General features: G+C 48.7%; 1 protein-coding gene and 1 non-coding gene across 3 annotated transcripts in view; both read right to left on the bottom strand.

Annotated features, from left to right (window-relative positions):
* LOC142760592 (uncharacterized) overlaps positions 1 to 20,047 on the bottom strand; it is an 87,875-nt gene extending 67,828 nt beyond the window's left edge. For both annotated transcript variants that reach the window (XM_075863781.1, XM_075863782.1), the window contains exon 1: positions 19,712 to 20,047. The gene's annotated coding sequence lies outside the window, so the exon portion shown is untranslated. The remainder of the gene's footprint in view (positions 1 to 19,711) is intronic.
* TRNAG-UCC (transfer RNA glycine (anticodon UCC)) lies at positions 14,228 to 14,299 on the bottom strand. Its single transcript has one exon. It is a non-coding gene; the product is annotated as a tRNA-Gly (tRNA).
* Positions 20,048 to 26,532: the final 6,485 nt, after the last annotated feature.

The raw sequence follows: 26,532 nt of genomic DNA, 5'->3' as shown, positions 1-26,532 counted from the left end.
GACTACAGCCTGACTGTACAGCCGCACGCCACACACCACTTTGCTGCGCTGCCTGATTTCTCCTAAGAGCAGCTCCTCTGTAGGGGATGAATGAAAAACTAGGAACAGGCAACTTCACGGTTTTTTACATTTTATTTTACATGAATAAATTATCCAATGAAATGCTTTATTTCGGCAGTTTTTTTTTTTCTAGAATATTTCTAAAAAGTCACTAATCTGGGGAAGCAAATGAGTTCATCACGTTGTTAATATTCCTGTAATTCCCGATCCCATGACCCGAAAGTTTTATAATCCGGCGCTTGTTCCTGCTGCAGAGGACGGAGCAGCCAGCAGTGTCGTTTATAGAATACCATAATTACTCTAATAGAGGGGCAGCGTGTTCACAAGACTTTTATCTGGTCATTGTGTTTCGAAAGAAAACATTATGGCCATTTTTGTCTTTATTAAATTAGAAAAAAATAACGTCGTTCGAACCAGTGACACCCGATGTAAGAAATGTTCTGTCAGAGTTCCCGCGAGCTCAGCATCGCCACGACACGAGAGGGACAACGTATGCCAGGAAATAAGCGGGTACATCCTCTCCTGATGATGGTCCAATCCAGAGATATAATGATTGAGGGATATATATAATACAAGGACATCCCTAAACTTTAAGTCTACCCCTCTTGCCCCCCACAATGCCCTGCTTGCTGCGTCAGGTTGTCGGGACCTGCTAGGAATTGTCGTTTTCCGACAGCTGGAGACCGGCGGGTTCTTGAGGTTTTTTTTAAAGGTTCGAATAGAAAACAAGACTGTTATTAAGCAAATGGTCCAGCGCAGCACACCCGATCCTGGTAGCGCGGGGGATCGTAGAGGACACACCGGCGTCCTGAGGTCACTGGTTCAATTCCGGTTTGAAGGAAATTTTCTTTTCTTACCTTTACTGTTTAACGCTCGGAATATTATCCCTTGGATTAATCCTCCTGACACTTTTTAGCATTCTGGTATGACCGTCAAGAGAACAATATTGAGCTTTCCTGCCTTAGAGCCGATATTAGGATAATTATGGCCTAAAAGCAGAACAAGGTGTCTCATCCATAGCACACAATCTTCACAGTTAGCCAGCAGATAGAGAGTTAACTAGTCAGTCGATTCTCACTATATACTGCTCTGACGCGGGGCGTTACAATGTAGACCCCATGTAAAGTCACCTCATTATGTGTATACAGCCAACGTCTTCTGTATAGCTGTACATACTAGGACAAAGAGTTACATTGTAGCGCGCAATCCATAGAGGAGATCCTGGCCACCAGGGCGGAGACATCATTACCACATTAGCAAGCTGTAGGAAGATCCTGAGAAGAGACCTCCAGATGTCACACAGGAAAGCACATGGGACTCCCAGGACAGGAAGTGACCTCAGCTCTGCCCCTCCCCCTGTAGACCAGTCCCATTGTGTTCTGGGGAAGGATCACAAGTTGCTGAGATCAGCATGAGTCTGGTCAATAAGCGCAGGGCCCGGGCGGTGATCGCGATTGCCATGATCCATCACTGTATGCAGAAGAAGAAGAAGAAACGGAAGAAGAGGTCGTACTGGAGCAAGGATTGGCTGCAGAGCCGAGACTGCTCCTCCAACTCCTCGCTATACCCGGAGATCAAAGACAACAACCCCAATGACTTCAGGGAGTTCTTACGGATGTCGGACGCCAGCTTCAACTACCTCCTGCGCGTGGTGACTCCGCTCATTCAGAAACAGGACACCTGTATGAGAAAGTCCATCTCGGCCGAGCAGAGACTGGTGGCCACGCTGCGCTTCCTGGCCACCGGCAGATCCTTCGAGGACCTGAAATTTTCAACTGCGATCTCCCCACAGGCGTTGGGGGTCATCATCCCCGAAACGTGCAATGCTATCGTACAGATGCTAAAAGGCCGCTATTTAAAGGTCTGTTGTCCCGACTTTCTGTCTTTTGTTTTAGCTTTTGTATGAGGTTTAGGGTCACAATTCTGTCCTGGAAGGTGGATGGAAGGAGTTCTGTATATATGTAGGTTCCCATCTGGTATACAGGCGGCTCTACTCCCTGTCTAGGGATGGACAGAACATATCCACACTCCGTCTTGTAAGTTGGTTGTGTGTTCCAGCGTTGCCAGCTGTCCGTAAATTCCTGGACAGTCCATAAAAATAAGGGTATGTTCACACGAGGGCGTCCGTAACGGCTGAAATTACTGGGATGTTTCCGCCTGAAAACTTCCCCGTCATTTCAGCCGTAACGGCATGTGCAGGCGCTTGAACGCAGCGTCCATTATGGACGTAATTGGCGCTGCTATTCATTGGAGTTAGGCCCCATGCACACGACCGTAAAAAAACCTCCGTTTTTGCGTACCGCAGTCGCGGTCCGCAAAAACGGAGCCATTCACTTTCATTGAACACTGACACCTTTCCGTAACACTACGGAAGGGTGTCCGTGCCGTGGAAATGTTCCGAGAATTATGGAACATGTCCGTTCTTTTGCATGGGAGCACGGCCCAAAAATGCGGCTGTCAGTCGGCGGCCGGCCGTGCCCGCAATCGCGGGCCGTGATTGCGGGCACGGTCGTGTGCATGGGGCCTCAATGAGTAACGGCTCCAATTACGCCCAAAGAAGTGACAGGTCACTTCTTTGACGCGGGCGTCTATTTACGCGCCGTCATTTGACAGCGGCGCGTAAATATACGCCTCGTGTGAACACACAAACGTCTACGCTAGGCAGATGTTTGTCTACGCTATTGAGGCGCTATTTTCGGACGTAATTCGGGGCAAAAACGCCCGAATTCCGTCTGTAATTAGTGCGTGTGAACATACCCTGAGGGTCTTTTTTTATTTTCCAGCGTCCGTGATTTTTTTTGAAGTTGAATGAGTTTGTGCCATTTATTGGGATTGTAATGATTGGTTTGGCGGTGGCAGTAAATGCTGCTGATGTGTTCATGTGACTGTTCTATAGACATCGATTACTTAGAATCTCTACCATTCAATGTGGTTTTCCTAATCGTCCGTAACAAATGTTTGCTGTCCGTGATTTTTGGATAAGTTGTCCTGAACGAATAATTCAGGTTGGCAACATTGGTGTGTTCTGATAATTTCCTGTGACTGTGGAGGTCATCGTCGTACGGAAACGCATGTTTCTCACAATATGAACGATGTTGTATGTTACGCTGCCCCGCTATGATGATACCAAATGAAATGCAAGATTCATAGACTCAAGCAAGCCCGAGCGCTGAACTGGCTCTGCTTCATCACGTGTCCCACAGCCTGATGCTGCCCCCTCCTCAGTGATGGACAATGATGGTAAATACCGCACCTCCGCGCTCACATGTAACATGGGGCTTTATCAGCTCAGCGCGGTCCGTACGTGGCTCATTTGTTTTTTTTGTTCACTAAATCTAAATGTAAAACCCTATGCACATGATGCAGAAACAAACCCATTTACGGGTATGCAACAGATCTTTATTTGCAGAGATGTCTGTCGAATGTGAACGGCACCCTACCCCAAGCATAGCCTGAATGTCCCCTCTATTGGAGCAGATAATCTATGGGTTAGAACTGATTGTATATAAGGTTATATAAGATAAACGTTATCTATGGAGGGTCAGCCGTAGATCAGTCCTCTCCGTGACTCCTGCGCTGCCACTGTAGGGATGGGACGAGCCGCCATTGTTTTATGATGTGAAGACCTAATAACTGTACCTGTAATCTGGACATGAGCGCAGCATTCTGGGTGATAATGGAGGAACAGAATATCAGCCAATCAGAGCATGTCGTATACAGACCTCGTGTAGACACAACGCGCTACAGGGGGCTTATCCACCTCATAATGGGAAAGGGACCTCACCATGCTCACCCACACATGGAGGTGGGGGAGGGGAGACTGCTGCCTGACCCACTGGGGACAGACTTCAAGATTGTCAGATGGTCCCATACACATCACATTGTCCCCACACCCTAACATCTCCATGGGTTCTGCCATCTCGTGTCTGCAGCCGGCAGAAATCCTCTATTGATGTGTCTGTAAATAATATGTGTATAATCGGCAGGTCCTGACATTACATCTCCTCTATTACATGGACGTCCTGCTGATCTCTCTGCAAGAGCAACTTTACATCACTGTTATAGCAATATCTGGCGCTGCCACGGAGGGGCGCTGTGGATGACTCACTGGCTGGCACTAGTATGGAGGGGCACTGTGAAGGAGACTATAGCTGGCACTAGTATGGAGGGGCATTCTGGCTGGCACTGTTATGGAGAGGTATTGTGGATGATGGCACTGTTATGGAGAGGTATTGTGGATGATGGCACTGTTATGGTGAGGTATTGTGGATGATGGCACTGTTATGGAGAGGTATTGTGGATGATGGCACTGTTATGGAGAGGTATTGTGGATGATGGCACTGTTATGGAGAGGTATTGTGGATGATGGCACTGTTATGGAGAGGTATTGTGGATGATGGCACTGTTATGGAGAGGTGTTGTAAATGATGGCACTGTTATGGAGAGGTATTGTGGATGATGGCACTTATGGAGAGGTATTGTGGATGATGGCACTGTTATGGGGAGGTATTGTGGATGATGGCACTGTTATGGAGAGGTATTGTGGATGATGGCACTGTTATGGAGAGGTATTGTGGATGATGGCACTGTTATGGGGAGGTGTTGTGGATGATGGCACTGTTATGGAGAGGTGTTGTGGATGATGGCACTGTTATGGAGAGGTATTGTGGATGATGGCACTGTTATGGAGAGGTGTTGTGGATGGTGGCACTGTTATGGAGAGGTATTGTGGATGGTGGCACTGTTATGGAGAGGTATTGTGGATGATGGCACTGTTATGGGGAGGTATTGTGGATGATGGCACTGTTATGGAGAGGTGTTGTGGATGATGGCACTGTTATGGAGAGGTGTTGTGGATGATGGCACTGTTATGGAGAGGTGTTGTGGATGATGGCACTGTTATGGGGAGGTGTTGTGGATGATGGCACTGTTATGGGGAGGTATTGTGGATGATGGCACTGTTATGGAGAGGTATTGTGGATGATGGCACTGTTATGGAGAGGTATTGTGGATGATGGCACTGTTATGGAGAGGTATTGTGGATGATGGCACTGTTATGGAGAGGTGTTGTAAATGATGGCACTGTTATGGAGAGGTATTGTGGATGATGGCACTGTTATGGAGAGGTATTGTGGATGATGGCACTGTTATGGGGAGGTATTGTGGATGATGGCACTGTTATGGAGAGGTATTGTGGATGGTGGCACTGTTATGGAGAGGTGTTGTGGATGATGGCACTGTTATGGGGAGGTATTGTGGATGATGGTACTGTTATGGGGAGGTATTGTGGATGATGGTACTGTTATGCGGAGGTGTTGTGGATGATGGCACTGTTATGGGGAGGTATTGTGGATGATGGCACTGTTATGGGGAGGTATTGTGGATGATGGCACTGTTATGGGGAGGTATTGTGGATGATGGCACTGTTGTGGAGAGGTATTGTGGATGATGGCAGTGTTATGGAGAGGTATTATGGATGATGGCACTGTTATGGAGAGGTGTTGTGGATGATGGCACTGTTATGGGGAGGTGTCGTGGATGATGGCACTGTTATGGAGAGGTATTGTGGATGATGGCACTGTTATGGAGAGGTATTGTCGGAGGATGGCACTGTTATGGAGAGGTATTGTGGATGATGGCACTGTTATGGAGAGGTGTTGTGGATGATGGCACTGTTATGGAGAGGTGTTGTTGATGATGGCACTGTTATGGAGAGGTGTTGTGGATGATGGCACTGTTATGGAGAGGTGTTGTGGATGATGGCACTGTTATGGAGAGGTATTGTGGATGATGGCACTGTTATGGAGAGGTATTGTGGATGATGGCACTGTTATGGAGGTGTTGTAGATGATGGCACTGTTATGGAGAGGTGTCGTGGATGATGGCACTGTTATGGGGAGGTGTCGTGGATGATGACACTGTTATGGAGAGGTATCGTGGATGATGGCACTGTTATGGAGAGGTGTTGTGGATGATGGCACTGTTATGGGGAGGTGTTGTGGATGATGGCACTGTTATGGAGAGGTATTGTGGATGATGGCACTGTTATGGAGAGGTATTGTGGATGATGGCACTGTTATGGAGAGGTGTTGTGGATGATGGCACTGTTATGAAGAGGTATTGTGGATGATGCTGTGGCTGTCACTGTTATGGAGGAGAATTGTGGATGTCTGTCTGGCCCTGTTATGGAGGGGCATTGTAAATGATGTGTCTGGCAGTGTTATGGAGGATCATTGTGGATGTCTCTGTGGCTGGCACTGTCATGGAGAGGCATTGCGTATGATGCTGTGGCTGGCACTGTTATGGAGGATCATTGTGGATGTCTCTGTGGCTGGCACTGTTATGGAGGATCATTGTGGATGTCTCTGTGGCTGGCACTGTTCTGGAGGATCATTGTGGATGTCTCTGTGGCTGGCACTGTTCTGGAGGATCATTGTGGATGTCTCTATGGCTGGCACTGTCATGGAGAGGCATTACGTATGATGCTGTGGCTGGCACTGTTCTGGAGGATCATTGTGGATGTCTCTGTGGCTGGCACTGTCATGGAGAGGCATTGCGTATGATGCTGTGGCTGGCACTGTTCTGGAGGATCATTGTGGATGTCTCTGTGGCTGGCACTGTTATGGAGGATCATTGTGGATGTCTCTGTGGCTGGCACTGTTCTGGAGGATCATTGTGGATGTCTCTATGGCTGGCACTGTCATGGAGAGGCATTGCGTATGATGCTGTGGCTGGCACTGTTATGGAGGATCATTGTGGATGTCTCTGTGGCTGGCACTGTTCTGGAGGATCATTGTGGATGTCTCTGTGGCTGGCACTGTTCTGGAGGATCATTGTGGATGTCTCTATGGCTGGCACTGTCATGGAGAGGCATTACGTATGATGCTGTGGCTGGCACTGTTCTGGAGGATCATTGTGGATGTCTCTGTGGCTGGCACTGTCATGGAGAGGCATTGCGTATGATGCTGTGGCTGGCACTGTTATGGAGGATCATTGTGGATGTCTCTGTGGCTGGCACTGTTATGGAGGATCATTGTGGATGTCTCTGTGGCTGGCACTGTTCTGGAGGATCATTGTGGATGTCTCTATGGCTGGCACTGTCATGGAGAGGCATTGCGTATGATGCTGTGGCTGGCACTGTTATGGAGGATCATTGTGGATGTCTCTATGGCTGGCACTGTCATGGAGAGGCATTACGTATGATGCTGTGGCTGGCACTGTTATGGAGGATCATTGTGGATGTCTCTGTGGCTGGCACTGTCATGGAGAGGCATTGCGTATGATGCTGTGGCTGGCACTGTTCTGGAGGATCATTGTGGATGTCTCTGTGGCTGGCACTGTTATGGAGGATCATTGTGGATGTCTCTATGGCTGGCACTGTAATGGAGAGGCATTACGTATGATGCTGTGGCTGGCACTGGTATTGTGGATTATATGGTAGTCAAGGGGGGCATACTTGATCACTATCTGGTGTGTATGGTCAGTTTACACTTTCCAGGAAGGAAGCCTTCAGAATAAGGCCTCATAGAGACGGGCGTGCTGTACCTGTACATGATAACGTAAGTCTGTGAAGACTCTAATCTATTATTTTGTTTTCTTCCAGTTTCCTACAAAACCTGAACAGTGGAAAGAAGTTGCAAAGCAGTTTGAAGATTTCTGGAACTTCCCGAACTGTGGAGGAGCCTTAGGTGGGAGACACGTTCGGATCAATCCTCCCCCGCACAGCGGCTCCTTCTACTACAACTATAAGGGGTTCTTTAGCATCGTGCTTGTGGCCATTGTCAATGCTGAACATGAGTTTATTATGATTGATGTGGGCAAAAATGGAAGGATGTCTGATGGGGGGGTCATCGAGCAAACCCACTTCTATCACAAACTAAAGGAAAACATGTTGAATCTCCCACCGACCAGTGAGACAAAAGAGGATCTTAACTTTGCCTTTGTGACCGACGAGTCCTTTGCGCTTCATGAGAACCTACTGGCGCCTTTCCCACAAAAAGGGATAACCGAACAAAAGAAGATCTTCAACTATCGACTTTCAAGGGCCAACCGAGTGGTAGAAAACGCCTTTGGTCTTCTCTTAAGCCGATTCAGAATCTTTCACACAACGATTAACTTGTCCCCTTACAAAATAGAGCTGGTTGTTATGGCTTGTTGCTTGCTCCATAATTACATGAGACGTAACGATAGTGCGGAATACGCACCTGCAAGCATGCTGGACCGGGAGAACCCCGATGATGGGTCTGTCATCCAAGGTGAATGGAGGTCCGGACCTCCTGGACTAATCCCATTACAACCTATTCAACCCCAGAAACCAAGTGGTGAATCGAAGAGAAATCGGGATCGGTATATGGAATATTTTAATGGTCACGGCGCTGTGGCCTGGCAAGATGAGATGGTCTAGTACAGAGATCCTCCAGAGACAGATTCACCTGAGATGTGGGGGATGAGGCCCATCAAGAATGAGGCCTCCATCGACCGTATATTATAATTTATTACAAAGAATAAGTTTATCATTTTTAAATAAAAGTTCAGAAAAATGTTACATTGATCTCTTTCGAATACCGCCCCCCCCTTCCCGGCTGAGAGGACTGAACCTTTAGGTCTTTGTCTGGGTCCTCACTGTACCCGCAGCTTTATAACATGGGCGCATTAAGAACAAGGGCTTCAGAATGTTTTGATGTTTTAGGGAAAAGTTCTGCTGTTCTTAGGCTTCGTTCATATGGTCACGTAGGTAAATGTATTAGCGGGATCGGCCCCCGACATCTGCCCAGCCATGTCGGGCGCTCACACCAGCCTTCTGCTCACCCCAGCCTTCTGCTCACCCCAGCCTTCTGCTCACCCCAGCCTTCTGCTCACCCCAGCCTTCTGCTCACCCCAGCCTTCCCAGATGCGGGTCCCACCTATCTCTACAACGGGGCTCCCTAAACCCCGTTCTAGCCTTCTCTGATCTCGCTGACTCCCGGACACTTCCTGGTTATAAGGTCTGGAGTTACAAAAACAGCTGAGCTGCGCTGTTTCCGTAACTCCCATAGTAGTGAATGGCAGTTATGGAAGCAGAGTAGCATGCGAGCTCCGCTGTTTCCATAACTACAATTCAGTTCTATGGGAGTTACGGAAACAGCGTAACTCACGACCATATAGCCTTTTTCATGGTCGAAATTCACCTCATTCAGCCGCAACACAGAGCGGCTGAATGGGTTTTAGGGGGGCCCCGTTCTGGAGATAGGTGCGGGTCCCAGAGGGCATAGCAATTTTTTTTCTTTTTTTCATCACCACATTGAATAGGATTGTACTGATACCAGGATTTGGACTTTTGATACCAAAACGATACTTTGCCAACAATAAAAAATAAGATAAAAAAAGTTGTTCGATTTTCTGCTGTGAGGCACGTGGTACCCCCATCATGTTTCTCAGTCATAATGGGCACCGTTAGGTTAATGTGTGCGGTACATGATGGGGTTTATTACTTTTAATGTGAGGCACATGGAGGTATAAAATTCATATGACCACGTGCCTGACATTAATAAGTGACCCCCTCATTTCCCTCACATAATGGCAATATTGGGATTAACCCCTTCGGGACACAGACAATTTTGGCCTTGAGGACAGAACAATTTTGTTTGTCCTCTTTGCATCCGGCGTGCATAACTTCTAAATTTTTTTGCTCGACATAGCTGTATGAGACTTGTTTTTATAGTACATTTACATTGTTGCTTCATTTAATTGGGGCTTATTTGAATAATGTTTATTGTAAAAAATGTTTTTTGATTAATTTTACTTTTTTATTTTTTAACTTTAAAGGGGTTATCCGGGGACCAATAATTGCATTGTATTCATATTTTTTTTATGTAAAAAAGTCACTTACTAATGTACCTTAATTTAAATTCCGGTACTAAATGGTGCAGTTCAAACCCGGTGAATTATTCCCGGAAGTCTTGTAGCTTTTCTAATATTGATGACGTGCCGACACTGCCCCGCGTGACTGATGGCGTGCTTTCTGTGTTCGTGTTGGCGTGTTATCAATGGCATGAACGCGAGGGGCTGTCACATTGCCTATTGCTGGAGTCCCCGAGCAGAGAATCAGATAGCGCTTGTAGAGCGGGCTTTAAAATGAAAGTACATTAGTAAGTGACTTCTTTTTACATAAAAATATGAATGCAATGCAATTTTTAGTCCCCGGATAACCCCTTTAATGTGCTGGCATTTATCTATATACTGATAGTAGACAGGCAGTTGTTAGGACATACCTAAGTATGCCCAAACAGGAAATATGGTCAGGCAGCCCTGGGGTCCTTCAATGGACCCTGGGCTGTCTGTCCATATATGGTATGTCCCTCTATCGCATCACAGGGATTCCCTGTGACAAAAATGCCACGGTCAGCTTTGATCGAGGCATTCGAGGGTATAATGGCGGAGATCAGAGGGTTGTCTGATCTCTGCTGTTAGAGCTGTGTATTACAGCCAATGCCCCACTCCTAGTCGCGCGTCCACACTTGTTGTACCCCCGACATCAGAATGATGTGATGCGGCCGGCACTGAAGAGAGAGAACATGGCCGGTGCTGTGCAAGTCAGCCTCCTTTTTTTTCTGTCTGCAGGGCCACTGCTCATTAGCGTGGCGCCAGCCGCATCACATCATGCTAGTGACTACATTCGTGTTTTACAATACTAAGGCCGGGTTCCCACATAGCGTAAACGCTGCAGAATTTCCACGACGGAATTCTGAGCATAAATTCCGCAGCGTTTACAGTAGCAGCAAAGTGAGTGGGATTTAGAAAATCTCATGCCCACGCTGTGGAAAAAAAACCGCAGCGTAAATGTTAATAACTTGACCTGCGGTGTGGAATTTAATTTCGCAGCATGACCATTTATGCTGCGTTTTTGTTCATTTTCCGTTGTGGGTTTTCGCCATTGAATTCCATGGGGATGCAAAACCGAAAGAAAGCCAAGTGTTGTGACTTTTGCGGCGTAATCACAGCGTTTATGCAGCAAAAAAATCAAAATGGTGGAAGAAAAAAATAATCATAATTACCCAGAGCGCCCTCCTCCTTCTTCCAGTCCGGCCTCCTGGGATGATGTTGCATCCCATGTGACCGCTGCAGCCAAAGATGTCATCCAGGGAGGCCGGAGAGGACGTCAGAGGAGGGAGGGGATAACTAGGAACGGCTTTCCTCCACAGTGGAACTTCCGTCCGAAAAATTGCACAATGGAATGTCCTGCGGGTTCAAGGTTGGACTTGCTGCGTGAGTTTTATGCAGCGTATGCGTCCCGTGGGAATCCGGCCTAAGCTATGCGGCTGAAATTCATGAATCCACGGTATTGAACCGTTTGACAAAACATCGAAATAGTATCAATATCGTCAGAGAGCGATATGTCTTTTATTTTCGCCTCGATGTAGCTGTATGGGGGCTTTTTTTTGCAGGCTATGCTATATTTTTAGTGGCACTATTTTAGAGTAAATATCCTATTGTTCCTATTATTGATTACATTTTATTAAAAAAAAATTGAAAAAAAAGGAGCATGGTTTACAATGCGCCAAAAAACAAAGCCAACCAAGAGATGATATAAGGAAAAGTGTCTAACAAGTCCAGCAAGATGTGCCAAATTTTATAAATATTAGTGTCCTCCACTGTAATAAATATGACACATTAAGGACTGCCTACTCTAAGGTTACGCTGTCTTAATTTGTAGTATTCGTAAATCGGCCCCAATATGAAATGCGGACCTAATGATGGAGAACATCCTATCATGAGTAATGTGCACCTAGTGGTGGAGAACATCTTATCACCGATTGTAATGTGCACCTACTGGTGGAGAACACCCCATTACCATGAGCGATGTGCACCTACTGGTGGAGAAAGTCCCATCACCATGAGCGATGTGCACCTACTGGTGGAGAAAGTCCCATCACCATGAGCGATGTGCACCTAGTGGTGGAGAACACCCCATCACCATGAGTAATGTGCACCTACTGGTGGAGAAAGTCCCATCACCATGAGCGATGTGCACCTACTGGTGGAGAACACCCCATCACCATGAGTAATGTGCACCTACTGGTGGAGAAAGTCCCATCACCATGAGCGATGTGCACCTACTGGTGGAGAACACCCCATCACAATGAGCGATGTGCACCTACTGGTGGAGAACACCCCATCACCATGAGCGATGTGCACCTAGTGGTGGAGAACACCCCATCACCATGAGCGATGTGCACCTACTGGTGGAGAAAGTCCCATCACCATGAGCGATGTGCACCTACTGGTGGAGAAAGTCCCATCACCATGAGTAATGTGCACCTACTGGTGGAGAACACCCCATCACCATGAGTAATGTGCACCTACTGGTGGAGAACACCCCATCACCATGAGTAATGTGCACCTACTGGTGGAGAACACCCCATCACCATGAGTAATGTGCACCTACTGGTGGAGAACACCCCATCACCATGAGTAATGTGCACCTACTGGTGGAGAACACCCCATCACCATGAGTAATGTGCACCTACTGGTGGAGAACACCCCATCACCATGAGTAATGTGCACCTACTGGTGGAGAACACCCCATCACCATGAGTAATGTGCACCAACTGGTGGAGAACATACCATCACCATGAGTAATGTGCACCTACTGGTGGAGAACACCCCATCACCATGAGTAATGTGCACCTACTGGTGGAGAACACCCCATCACCATGAGTAATGTGCACCTACTGGTGGAGAACACCCCATCACCATGAGTAATGTGCACCTACTGGTGGAGAACACCCCATCACCATGAGTAATGTGCACCTACTGGTGGAGAACACCCCATCACCATGAGTAATGTGCACCTACTGGTGGAGAACACCCCATCACCATGAGTAATGTGCACCTACTGGTGGGGAAAGTCCCATCACCATGAGTAATGTGCACCTACTGGTGGAGAACACCCCATCACCATGAGTAATGTGCACCTACTGGTGGAGAACATACCATCACCATGAGTAATGTGCACCTACTGGTGGAGAACACCCCATCACCATGAGTAATGTGCACCTACTGGTGGAGAACACCCCATCACCATGAGTAATGTGCACCTACTGGTGGAGAACACCCCATCACCATGAGTAATGTGCACCTACTGGTGGAGAACACCCCATCACCATGAGTAATGTGCACCTACTGGTGGAGAACGTCCCATCACCATGAGTAATGTGCACCTACTGGTGGGAAAGTCCCATCACCATGAGTAATGTGCACCTACTGGTGGAGAACGTCCCATCACCATGAGTAATGTGCACCTACTGGTGGGGAAAGTCCCATCACCATGAGTAATGTGCACCTACTGGTGGAGAACACCCCATCACCATGAGTAATGTGCACCTACTGGTGGAGAACATACCATCACCATGAGTAATGTGCACCTACTGGTGGAGAACACCCCATCACCATGAGTAATGTGCACCTACTGGTGGAGAACACCCCATCACCATGAGTAATGTGCACCTACTGGTGGAGAACACCCCATCACCATGAGTAATGTGCACCTACTGGTGGAGAACACCCCATCACCATGAGTAATGTGCACCTACTGGTGGAGAACGTCCCATCACCATGAGTAATGTGCACCTACTGGTGGGGAAAGTCCCATCACCATGAGTAATGTGCACCTACTGGTGGAGAACACCCCATCACCATGAGTAATGTGCACCTACTGGTGGAGAACATACCATCACCATGAGTAATGTGCACCTACTGGTGGAGAACACCCCATCACCATGAGTAATGTGCACCTACTGGTGGAGAACACCCCATCACCATGAGTAATGTGCACCTACTGGTGGAGAACACCCCATTACGACGAGTATTGTACACCTGGTGGTGGAGAGCGTTCCCATCACCAAGTGTGATATGCACCTAGTGGTAGAGAACATCCCATCACCCCGCATAATGTGCACATCCAAATCACAGGAAAACAAGAAATCTCCCGCTCTCAAATAATGTAAACTTTTGCCAGTGTGACTGAATGTCTCTAGAAATACACAACATATATATGATGCTAATAAATGTAGACATGAGAGTTTTTTCCTGCTTTATCCACATGTGTCTGGAGAAAGGGGTTCAAAACATGGAGAAAGTTTAACTCTAAAGTGGGAATTTTTGTGTAAAAAGCACCAAAAAGAAATCCTGCGTTGGCCGGGAATCGAACCCGGGTCAACTGCTTGGAAGGCAGCTATGCTCACCACTATACCACCAACGCTCCACACAACAGGGCAGACTGCACATTCTTTTCTAGACGCTTCCATACTCTAGCACTAACCTAATTACCATCCCCCACTAGCTCACCTACAAATAGCTGCAGACAGGTCTGGACATCTTAAATGCCTTCAGGGGCCCTCACAGAGATCATTTTTTATTTTTTCCATTATGTGATAATTGGGTTGTTTGTAAATCAAGGGCCTCTAGATGTGTAGGCAGGACAAAAGATGTATTCACATGAGGCACAAAGGTTGGGAATAGAGCTGACCATTCATGTGTGAATGCACGTAAATATTCTTTGAAATCAAAGGGAAACTTCAGCCGTATTTCAGGTGTAAAATGGAGCGTAACATGAGCGTTTAATGCGCCGAAATACGCCTGAAAATACGCCGTGTGAACATACTCGAAGTGTGGATGTCTTTCTCCCATAAGAGTAGAAAGGGTGTGGAGCTTACAGGGTGCCTGGTGGTGTAAAAATACAGGTGAGCCATTGGTGTAGGGTGTGCAGAAGTGTGAGAAGAGAAAAAAAAACAATTAATTGGATAAGAAAGTTGCAAAGTAGAAAGAATGGTCCAGATCAATCGGCCCTTTTGGTTGTGAGCCCAAAAGTCTTTGCCTGCGCCACTCTGTTGCAAAGGAGACGACATGTGGCATGAGAAACTGGGAGGTTGCATGAATAAAAAGCACAGTTCGAAGGTTGTGAAAACGAGACAGCTAGCGATTCGGGTCTCTGTTCTCTTCTGACGAGAAACAGAAGTGATGCCGACCATAATGTGGCTTTTTTACAGCTTTGATCAAAGAGGCCGAGTGTGGAAGTCTCTGTGGCGCAATCGGTTAGCGCGTTCGGTTGTTAACCGAAAGGTTGGTGGCTCAAGCCCACCCAGGGACGGCAGCGTGCTCTTTTTGTTTCAGTTACAGATAGTCTTAGGGTGACAATAAACAAAGAGTTTCGGCAGGAAGGAAAGGTCACTGGTTGAGCAACCCTTTCAACATGTACGGTGTGAGAAAAGAAAAAAAAATCCCAGTCAATTGGATTAAAAAGTTGCAATGTAAAAAGAATGGTCCAGATCCATGACAAGTGGCATGAGAAACTGGGAGGTTGCATGACTAATAAGCAAAGCTTGAAGGTTGTGAAAGTGTTTTTTTGTCTGATAACCGAAAGGTCGGTGGTTCAATCCCTCCCACTGATGGCTGGGCCGTTTTTATTGCATGTCACAGTTATAGAAAGTCCTACGGTGTCTCTCAACTAAGAGTTTTGGTCGGATGTCCGTTCCAACACAGACAGGAGACCCGCACGAAAACAGTCTGTCTCCATACATTGAAGAAGAGGCCCCGGGTGTGTATTTGTCGACAGACTGAAACATCCACTACGAGACCAAAAAGAGATCCTTCAAATCACAATTGAAACAATAAGTCCCATGAGCAAGAAACGAGAGCAGAATTGTCCTGCAATCAAAACTATTGGAGAATGCGGGCATCGATCCCGCTACCTCTCACATGCTAAGCGAGCGCTCTACCATTTGAGCTAATCCCCCTCTCACTGCCCACTTAGGGGTGTGTGATTCATCACGAGTGTGACCACCACACATTATTCATCAGGGTGCTTTGCATTTTTTAAGTGTGGATGTCTTTCTGCCATAAAGAAGGCTAATGAAGGTTACCCCTATAGAAAAAATCAGGAAGTCCAGCCGATGAGATGTCCCTCTCTTTGCAACACCACCGATGGTGCGGTCGCGATTGACCGCAGCATTTGAGGGGTTAAATGGCCAGGAACAGCACAATTACTGTTCCTGGCCATTAGTCCCGGGAGTCAGCTGACACCCGCTGAGTAAGGAGCGCGCTCAGTCCGTGAGCGCGCTATATACTTCCCTATGACGCTTATCACGTACATGTACGTGATAATGCGTCAAGCGGTTAAAGAAAGTCCTACAGTGGCTCTCAACTTAGAGATTCGGCCGGCCTTCCTTTTCTACTACCCAACACAGACAGGAGACCCCTCTAGAAATAGTCTGTATAGATAGATAGATATGAGATAGATAGATAGATAGATAGAAGAAGAGGGCACCGGGAGTGTATTTATGAAAGGTTGAAACATCCACTATGACGCCCAAAAAATGTTGTTGCTCAAAAGGTATAAGAAAAATGTTTTGACCATATTGTGGCTTTTTTACAGCTTTGATGATATCATCTAGAACAGTTGTCTCTGTGGCGCAATTGGTTAGCGCGTTCGGCTGTTAACCGAAAGGTTGGTGGTCCAAGCCCACCCAGGGACGGCAGCGTGCTCTTTGTGTTTCAGTTGCATGTCACAGTTCCAGAAAGTTCTACGTTGGCTCTCAACTAAGAGTTTTGGCCGGAGAAGGGCACTGGTTGTAAAACCCTTTCAACGTATACAGTGCAAAGAATTGTGAGAAGAGAAGAAATCCCAGTCACTTTGAAGTTGCAATGTAGAAAGAATGGTCCACATCCATTGGCCCTTTGGTTGAGGTCTCAAAGGTTTGACAGGTTGCATGGATAAAAAGCAAAGTTTAAAGGCTGTGAAAATGTTTTTGCCTGATAACTGAAAGGTCGGTGTCTCTAGCCCACCCATGAATGGCTATGTCCTCTTTTTGTTTCAGTTGCATGTCACAGTTACAGAAAGTCCTACGTTGACTCTCAAGAGTTTTGGTTGGAAGGCCAGCGACCTAAGGATTACTGATTTTCTCCTACAGACCTCCGCTCTACCAACTGAGTAATCGAAGGCTTAAAAACCTGGCCGCCATGTTTTAACTAAGCAGGAACAAAGCGAAGAATTGTCCCACTTTTTGAAATAGTCTGCAAACAAAAATTGTAATGGATGCGGGCATCAATCTCGGTATTATGCGCATTCTAAGCGAGCACTCTACCATTTCAGCTAAACCCGCAACCTGGTGTTCAGGTTTGGCTGCTTGATTGACTACACAACCCAGACTCCCTAAATACGGACCCTGAAACAAAAAGACCCTACACCAGACATAAAATAAAGACCCTCTAAATATAGACCCCCAAACTGGACCCTCAAACAAATACAGAACCTTAATCCCTTCGCACACCTGGACGTAACTGCAGGTCCTGGTGCAAGGGGGTGAAGTCTGGGGTGGACTCACGTGCTCCATACACTGCGGATGTCAGCTGTGTAATGGCAAGGGGACGTGTTACTATGGCTGTCCAATCAGCTACAGGCAGTGTCACAGCAGGAGCTGGAGGGAAGAGAGCGTGTGCGCGCGCACGCTCTCGGCAGACAAGGACAAGGCTGTGATCTCTTGCGAGAGATCACACAGTCTTGTACTTGTCTGCCGAACTGGCAAGGGGGCCTGTCTCTGCTATGGACAGTGCAAGAGCTGAAGAGGAGACCGCGCATGAGCACATCACTGAGGGGGCGTGTCCGTAGCAGAGACACGCCCATTTGCCAGTTCGGCAGACGAGTACAAGACTGTGTGATCTGTCGCGAGAGATCAGTCTTGTCCTTGTCTGACGAGAGCTGAAGCGTGGGAGAGCGCGCGCGCGCGCACACGCTCTCCTCCCTCCAGTTCTTGCTGTGATATTGTCCGTAGCTGACTGGACTGTGTCGCAGCGATGTTACACGCCCCCTTGCCATTACACGCCCCATTGACAATTTAGGGGGTTATTTAAAAATCGGGGGCCAAATATAACGGCACCGATATCTAAATAACGGAGGAGGGTAGAAAAAAAATGTAAAGCGCCCCAGGATTTGTGCAGCCCGGCCTATTACATGCTGCACATGTATGGGGAGGTGAAAGGTTCTCTTTAACAGGAGCCTGTAAGGGTCTGTTCACACGGCAGCGTCCGTAACGCCTGAAATTACGGGGCTGTTTTCTGGAGAAAACAGCTCCGTAATTTCATCCATAATGGCATGTGCAGGCGCTTTTTGCTGCGTCCATTACGGACGTTATATGGAGCTGGTTTTCCACGGAGTCCATGGAAAACGGCTCCATTTACGTCTGAAGAATTGACAGGCACTTCTTTGACGCGGGGCGTAAAAAAAATGACCGTCGGCACAGAACATCGTAAGACCCTAATGAATGGGAAGATGTCTGCCGACGTAATCGAGCCGTCTTTTCAGCCGTAAAACGCAAGAATTGCGTCTGAAAATAGGTTTTCCCAAAAGGGACATTTACGACATAGCCGCAGGATGTGTCATGTCAGATATATGCGGGCCCCACACCTATCTCTAGAACGGGCCCCTAAACCCTGGTCCAGCTTTTTGCGCTCACGCTGCCTCTTCACCGGCCGCTCCCTGATTACATGGTCGGGGGTTGCGGTAACAGCATCACCCGCTGAGCTGCGCTCTTTCCGTAACTCCCGTAGTAGTGAATGGCAGTTTCGCACGCTACACGGTTTCCGTGACTACTATTCAGTTCTATGGGAGTTACGGAAACAACGCAGTTTCCGTAACTCCCGACCATAAAGTCAGTAAGTGGCCGGGACGCAGGGCGACCATGAAAATCTACAATGGGGTTTAGGGGACCCCGTTCTGTGGATAAGTCAGAAATGTCTCTAGTGGGAAACCCCTTTAAGCTTTCATGTGTACCGCACGGTGAAAGCCGTAAAATTAAAGGAATCGCCGTTTTTTCCACCCCACGAAGATTTTTTTTTCGTTTCCAGGTCATATTTGCGCAATAATTTTCTACTTTTTACCCTTTTTCTCCGCTCTCCACGTGGCGTGACACCTTATAATTCCGGCAAAAATTTGACATACATGATAGCGGGAAATGTACGCCGACTGGCAGCTCGTGTAGAATTAACTTTGTGGTGCGACAATTATTATTACGTGTCGTATTCCTGCGAATATTGACGTGATTACGCGGGGCGCTCGGGAGATTACGCGGGGCGCTCGGGAGATTACGCGGGGCGCTCGGGAGATTACGCGGGGCGCTCGGGAGATTACGCGGGGCGCTCTGGAGATTACGCGGGGCGCTCTGGAGATGACGCGGGGCGCTCGGGAGATTACGCGGGGCGCTCGGGAGATTACGCGGGGCGCTCGGGAGATGACGCGGGGCGCTCGGGAGATTACGCGGGGCGCTCGGGAGATTACGCGGGGCGCTCGGGAGATTACGCGGGGCGCTCTGGAGATTACGCGGGGTCTCTCATTTATTTCTTGACGTCTCCCAGACATTCGGCCGGCGAGTGGGATATAAAACTGTCCTTGTTACCCATAGCAACCAATCACAGCCCAGCTTTCATTTTACCAGAGCAGGTTCAGAAATGAAAGCTGTGTTCTGATTGGTTGCTATGGGCAACAAGGCCAGCTCTTCTGTTGGACGGTTTTCTAACAGTTGCATCACGATACAGATAGAGAAAAGGCCATGTGAATAGAGCCTTTGTATAAATAATCCAGAACAGTGTTAACAAGCAATAACCAGGACGATAATAATACCTAAGAAGCTCTATACCGCACATTCCCTCACATCTCCTCCTCAGATACGGGAATTACAAGTACGCATGCGTCACAGATTTGGCGCGCATTGGAATCTTAACAATGCGCATGCGCGTCTCTGTCACAGAGCCGGTTACTTTCTGGACATGCGCATTCCGGTCTCGTCTACTGCGCTCTCTCGTGCTGCTGAAGCTCCGCGCCTGCGTACTAGTCGCCCTGTGAGTTGACGCATGCGCGGTGGAGTGTGCGGGCCGTCTTTGTTCGCTGAGGTGAGTGTAGACTCGCAGGTGATGAGTGTCCGTCATGGTGTCCGTATATAACGGCGGGCGGGGGAACTCCGGGCCGGGAGCATGAACGTGTCTGCTGAGGAGAGTCCGGCCGCAGGTATTAGTAGCACGTTATTATAATGTAGCATCACCTGGACAAGCCCCGCCCTCCCTGTTAAGCCCCGCCCTCCCTGTTAAGCCCCGCCCATGTGCTGTAATACAACTCGTCTCGTTATTATAATTGATTCCTTTTCTGCGACCCCTGCACGGGAAAGACGAGGCGTCGGCGCAGGTTTCGTGGCGTCCTGAACTTTAGCGCAGGTTTCGTCTCCTCACAGAAGTTAACGGAAGCTTTACGTGCCCGTTGAGTACGTGGAAGGCAGAGCTGGCGCCAAAGTTCTCGTGTTCTATTCTCCGCCTGCGTCACGTCCGAGCGTTCGCCGTTATTCTGCGTTTTATGCTGACGTTTTTTTGAACGATTTTCTAATCATTTCGGTCATTTTTTAGGTGGTTTTTATGTTTTTTTTTAATGTTAATATAATTATTTGACCGTTTTTCTTCTGCGCAGTATTTGCAGTGGCGATCGTTACCGTGATCAGCCGAGTGATCACGTGACCAGTCTCTGGGCGATCGCGTGATCGCTGCCTCCGTTCTGCAGGCAGTAAGTGCGACGTGTCATATTTTTTTTTCTTCGCGGACATCCAGATGTGACCGCCCGGCCGCCATGACACTTGTCTAGAATAAGATGTCCTATTACCGCGGCGAACGTGTATCCACAGTCAATACGGGGTTAAAATAAGCGTTTCCGGGCTGCGACGGCTCCGGAGGTGTAGAAACGCGCTGAGGAGCGCCGGGTATAGAGGTCACGTGACATCACCCGCTCCTCCGATCGCAGGCAAGAAGCGCGCGGAGCGTCCGGGTAGACGTGGAGCAGATCCTGATCACGCTTAGATGCGGCAGTCACAGTGGCCGCTGCTCCTACGGCGCCTCCTGTCAGCCCACGGCGCAGCTACAGAGTGCCCGGGGGTTGCCATGGCAGCCGGGGGCCTAGCAACGTGCAGAGTGACACCCCGGCAGGTGATAATACCAAGACTCCGTTCAAACTGCGGTTTTTTGGCGCTCCATTAGGAAGCGTAAACCACGTTGGTATCGGCGCCAAAAAAACTCCCTCCATTGATTTCAATTGGAGGCAGAGGAGTTTTTTTTTTTTCTTGAGCGCTCGTGAAAAAAAAAAAAAAGCGCCTCATGCCCCGTCTCGGAACGTTTTCCACCTCTGAACCTCCGAGGACGGCAGAAAAAAAAAAAACCGCAACTTTTCGTTTAGAGCATTTTTTTTTTTCCTACCAAAAAGCCTAAAAAAAACTGGAAAAGAAGCGTAAAAAAAAAACAATTCAAATTAAAAATCTGTCTCAAAATTCCTAATGGAATTTTTCCGCTTGGCAAAAAACGCAGTGTGAAAAAACCGCCGGGTCTTCGGAAACGTACCGGCGATGAAATGATAAAAAAAACAGGAACATGACGCTGAATAAAGGATCATGGGAAAAAAAGTCTCGCGCCTCAAAAAATAGAGAACGCTTCTTCCATAAAAAATTATCGTTTTACGATAAAGAGAAAAAATTATATATATCTTCGGTAAAATGGCGCAACTGTCACGAACGCTAACAATATGTAAACCGCACAACGTTATTTAACTCACACTGCTTTTTTTTCCCCCCCAAAATAAAAAAGTTAACCTGTAAATAAGATGTGCCCCACATTGGTGTGACCCTGCACCGCGCCGACCCCTTGTACGTTGACGGGAAAATAATAAAGTTCCGTCTTTTGGAACGCGGCTGCACGAAAAAAAAAAAAATTCTCCCTAAACATTTGTTTTATTGTTCAAAAGCAGTAAAATGTAAATGTGATGTCCCTGTGAGGCCTCGTTCACATCCGGGCCGGGCTCCCGTTTCGACGCTCCGTCGACTGCGCTATTGATTCCGGCAAAACGACGCAACCGGCGCACAACAGAGACGAGCGGAAACCACGGGCACCGGGTCCGGCACCATTGAAATCAACGGTGATCGAAACCTTTTGGGTTCCGTTTGTGTCAGTCGGGGTCGGAACGGGACCCGGCGCAGATGTGAACGAAGCCCAATCCTAACAACCCGCAGAACTCGCTGTATTTATACCTCATAATACCTGTAGTAAAGAAATCTTAGAAAAACAATGGCGGAATCGCTTTTTTCCAATCCCCCCCCCCCACCCGCCCGTTTTTTTATTTTATATAATTGATGAATTATAGGCACCCCATTTAAAAAACACAACTCTGCCCTGAAAAACAATCCCTAAAACATAAAGGGAGTGGGACTTAGCTGCAGTACCAGACACCACCATTGACAAGAGTGGCGCTGTTTCTGAAAAAAACAAAAACCTTTTGTAGTAATCTCATGCGTCCTCCGTACTGTTGGGGACCAGGTCAGTAGTCTGGGTCGTTCTGGTTTGATGAGCGGTGTGTGCCTCTTCCATGCCCCGATCCTCCACAGAAAAGTTGTGTTCTATGTATGATCTGGTCGAGTCATGTGACCTTCTAGAAATTTCATCTCTTCTGCAGAGTGAAAAGGTCCCTCTGAATGATCCCATCGATGGTTCGCCATGATTGCCGGAGTTTATCTGTGGCGGCGAGCTCTTATACGAGGTACGGCGCGGTCCCTCTGTGATTGATCCAGTTTCCAGTCGACATCCGCGCTTTGCTGGTAAATACGCCGACTGAGCTCTCGGAAATGTTGGCGCGTGTTCTACAACTGTTGGGATCACGGGTGGACGGGGCCGTAAGCCCAGAGCCCGGTGAGGCAACGACGCTCCGATACTGAGGTCCTCCACCACCCAACCGGAGACTTTATGGTGCTGCCGGCATGGAGGCGTTCGGTCCCGTCATGCTCTACTTGCTACAGGTTGAGGAAGATCAGAAGAAAGATCATCCGAACCCGAAACGGAGCAGACACCACAGACCGTCGCCTCTCGCGCAAAAGCCTCGTCCAAATTCGAAGCGACCTTCATCACAGAAACCTGAACTGCTTAGCATCCGGAGGCCGCGCATCTTCCGGGAACGCACCGGAATGGAAGGATTGACGGACGAAGAGGTGGTGGAAAGGTTCAGGCTCACCAAACGTGCCATCGTAGACTTATACGAGCTGATCCGTGCGGACATCGACCCGCTGACGCAGAGGAGTCACGCCATCCCCGGCATCGTGAAGCTGCTGAACTGCCTGCACTTCTTTTCTTCTGGGTCCTTTCAGACCAAGGCTTCAGCCATCGGGGGCGTTTCTCAGTCAACCTTCTCCCGGTTTCTGGTGCCCGTGATCCAGGCCCTGAAGAAGCACGTCCATGCCTTCATAAGCTTCCCCGGTGACAAAGCCGGGTGGCAACAATTGAAAAGCGGCTTGTACTCTGTGGCAGGGATTCCGCACGTGATGGGGGTCCTGGATTGTATACACATTGCGCTTTCAGCTCCGCATGAGCAAGAGGAGATGTACAGGAATAAGAAAGGCTACCACTCCGTCAACGTGCAGATGATCGTCGACAGCAACTGTAAGATCCTCAGCTTGTTCTCGGCTTTCCCGGGCAGCTCCCAGAACTCCTCCATACTGCGGCAGTCTTCAGTCTACGAGGGCTTTGAGAGCGGCCGGCTCCGCGGCGGGTGGCTTCTTGGTAGGTCCTGTGTTGCACTTGTTCTGGTGGTTTTTTGAAATAGTTTTACTGTTTAACCACAATTTCGGGGATCATGTAATCCAGAAAAGTCTGTAGGCAGCGCTCGTAGCAGCCACAAACTGAAGCAGCCCCTCCCCCAGCACAGAGTAGTCAGGAGCCAACACTGCCCAAGACACGTCTCTGGTAAGGAGTTCACACATTCAGCCGGCAGTTATTCTTCACAACTCTCTGTAACATGCACACGTAGCTCGGCCGAGCATGCATGTTTATCTGAATGAGAAGGACCTCCCTCCGGACACTCCCTCTGTCCCCTCCGGACGCTCCCCCTGTCCCCTCCGGACGCTCCCCCTGTCCCCTCCGGACGCTCCCCCTGTCCCCTCCGGACGCTCCCCCTGTCCCCTCCGGACGCTCCCTCTCTCCCTCTGTCCCCTCCGGACCCTCCCTCTGTCCCCTCCGGACCCTCCCTCTGTCCCCTCCGGACCCTCCCTCTGTCCCCTCCGGACCCTCCCTCTGTGCCCTCCGGACCCTCCCTCTGCCCTCCGGACGCTCCCTCTGTGCCCTCCGGACGCTCCCTCTGTGCCCTTCGGACCCTCCCTCCTGTGCCCTCCGGACCCTCTGTCCCCTTCAAACCCTCTGTCCCCTTCAAACCCTCTGTCCCCTCTGTCCCCTCCCTCTGTCCCCTCCCTCTGTCCCCTCCCTCTGTCCCCTCCCTCTGAACCCTCCCTCTGAACCCTCCCTCTGAACCCTCCCTCTGAACCCTCCCTCTGAACCCTCCCTCTGAACCCTCCCTCTGAACCCTCCCTCCGGACTCTCCCTCCGTCCTTTCTGGATCCTTCCTTCACTCCCCTCCTGATCTCCCCTCCGGACCGTCCCTCTGTCCCCTGTGTAAGCAAGAGATAGATGAGAAGTTGTAGTATGTCTGCGGGTGTGTTTTGTAGTCTGTCGCCATGGAGACACATGGGCTTCAAGAAGCTGTAGACAAAACAGTAGAAAGTTTTTAACCAGAACTATTTTCTTCATTTTTATCTCACATGTATTGGAGCGTTACAGAAGTGTGTGAGGTTACAGACGGGGAGTTACATGGTGTGTGAGGTTACAGACGAGGAGTTACACGGTGTGTGAGGTTACAGACGAGGAGTTACATGGTGTGTGAGGTTACAGATGAGGAGTTACATGGTGTGTGAGGTTACAGACGAGGAGTTACATGGTGTGTGAGGTTACAGACGAGGAGTTACATGGTGTGTGAGGTTACAGACGAGGAGTTACATGGTGTGTGAGGTTACAGACGAGGAGTTACACGGTGTGTGAGGTTACAGACGGAGAGTTACATGGTGTGTGAGGTTACAGATGAGGAGTTACATGGTGTGTGAGGTTACAGACGGAGAGTTACACGGTGTGTGAGGTTACAGACGAGGAGTTACACGGTGTGTGAGGTTACAGACGAGGAGTTACATGGTGTGTGAGGTTACAGATGAGGAGTTACATGGTGTGTGAGGTTACAGACGAGGAGTTACATGGTGTGTGAGGTTACAGACGAGGAGTTACACGGTGTGTGAGGTTACAGACGGGGAGTTACACGGTGTGTGAGGTTACAGACGGGGAGTTACACGGTGTGTGAGGTTACAGACGAGGAGTTACATGGTGTGTGAGGTTACAGACGGGGAGTTACACGGTGTGTGAGGTTACAGACGAGGAGTTACATGGTGTGTGAGGTTACAGGCGAGCAGTTACATGGTGTGTGAGGTTACAGACGGGGAGTTACATGGTGTGTGAGGTTACAGACGAGGAGTTACATGGTGTGTGAGGTTACAGACGGGGAGTTACATGGTGTGTGAGGTTACAGACGAGGAGTTACACGGTGTGTGAGGTTACAGACGGGGAGTTACATGGTGTGTGAGGTTACAGACGGAGAGTTACATGGTGTGTGAGGTTACAGACGAGGAGTTACACGGTGTGTGAGGTTACAGACGAGGGGTTACATGGCGTGTGAGGTTACAGACGGGGAGTTACATGGTGTGTGAGGTTACACGGTGTGTGTGAGGTTACAGACGAGGAGTTACATGGCGTGTGAGGTTACAGGCGAGCAGTTACATGGTGTGTGAGGTTACAGACGGGGAGTTACATGGTGTGTGAGGTTACAGACGAGGAGTTACACGGCGTGTGAGGTTACAGACGAGGAGTTACATGGTGTGTGAGGTTACAGACGGGGAGTTACATGGTGTGTGAGGTTACAGACGGGGAGTTACATGGTGTGTGAGGTTACAGACGAGGAGTTACATGGTGTGTGAGGTTACAGACGGGGAGTTACATGGTGTGTGAGGTTACAGACGAGGAGTTACATGGTGTGTGAGGTTACATGGTGTGTGAGGTTACAGACGGGGAGTTACATGGTGTGTGAGGTTACAGATGAGGAGTTACATGGTGTGTGAGGTTACAGATGAGGAGTTACATGGTGTGTGAGGTTACAGACGAGGAGTTACATGGTGTGTGAGGTTACAGATGAGGAGTTACACGGTGTGTGAGGTTACAGACGGGGAGTTACATGGTGTGTGAGGTTACAGACGAGGAGTTACATGGTGTGTGAGGTTACAGACGACGAGTTACATGGTGTGTGAGGTTACAGACGAGGAGTTACACGGTGTGCGAGGTTACAGACGAGGAGTTACATGGTGTGTGAGGTTACAGACGAGGAGTTACATGGTGTGTGAGGTTACAGACGAGGAGTTACATGGTGTGTGAAGTTACAGACTGGGAGTTACATGGTGTGTGAGGTTACAGGCGAGGAGTTACATGGTGTGTGAGGTTACAGGCGAGCAGTTACATGGTGTGTGAGGTTACAGACGAGGAGTTACACGGTGTGTGAGGTTA

This window comes from Rhinoderma darwinii, chromosome 4, assembly GCF_050947455.1.
Source record: "Rhinoderma darwinii isolate aRhiDar2 chromosome 4, aRhiDar2.hap1, whole genome shotgun sequence".
Classification (NCBI taxonomy): Eukaryota; Metazoa; Chordata; class Amphibia; order Anura; family Rhinodermatidae; genus Rhinoderma; species Rhinoderma darwinii.
The sequence above is the reverse complement of the archived record's forward strand: the minus strand, read 5'-3'. Positions and strand labels throughout refer to the sequence as shown.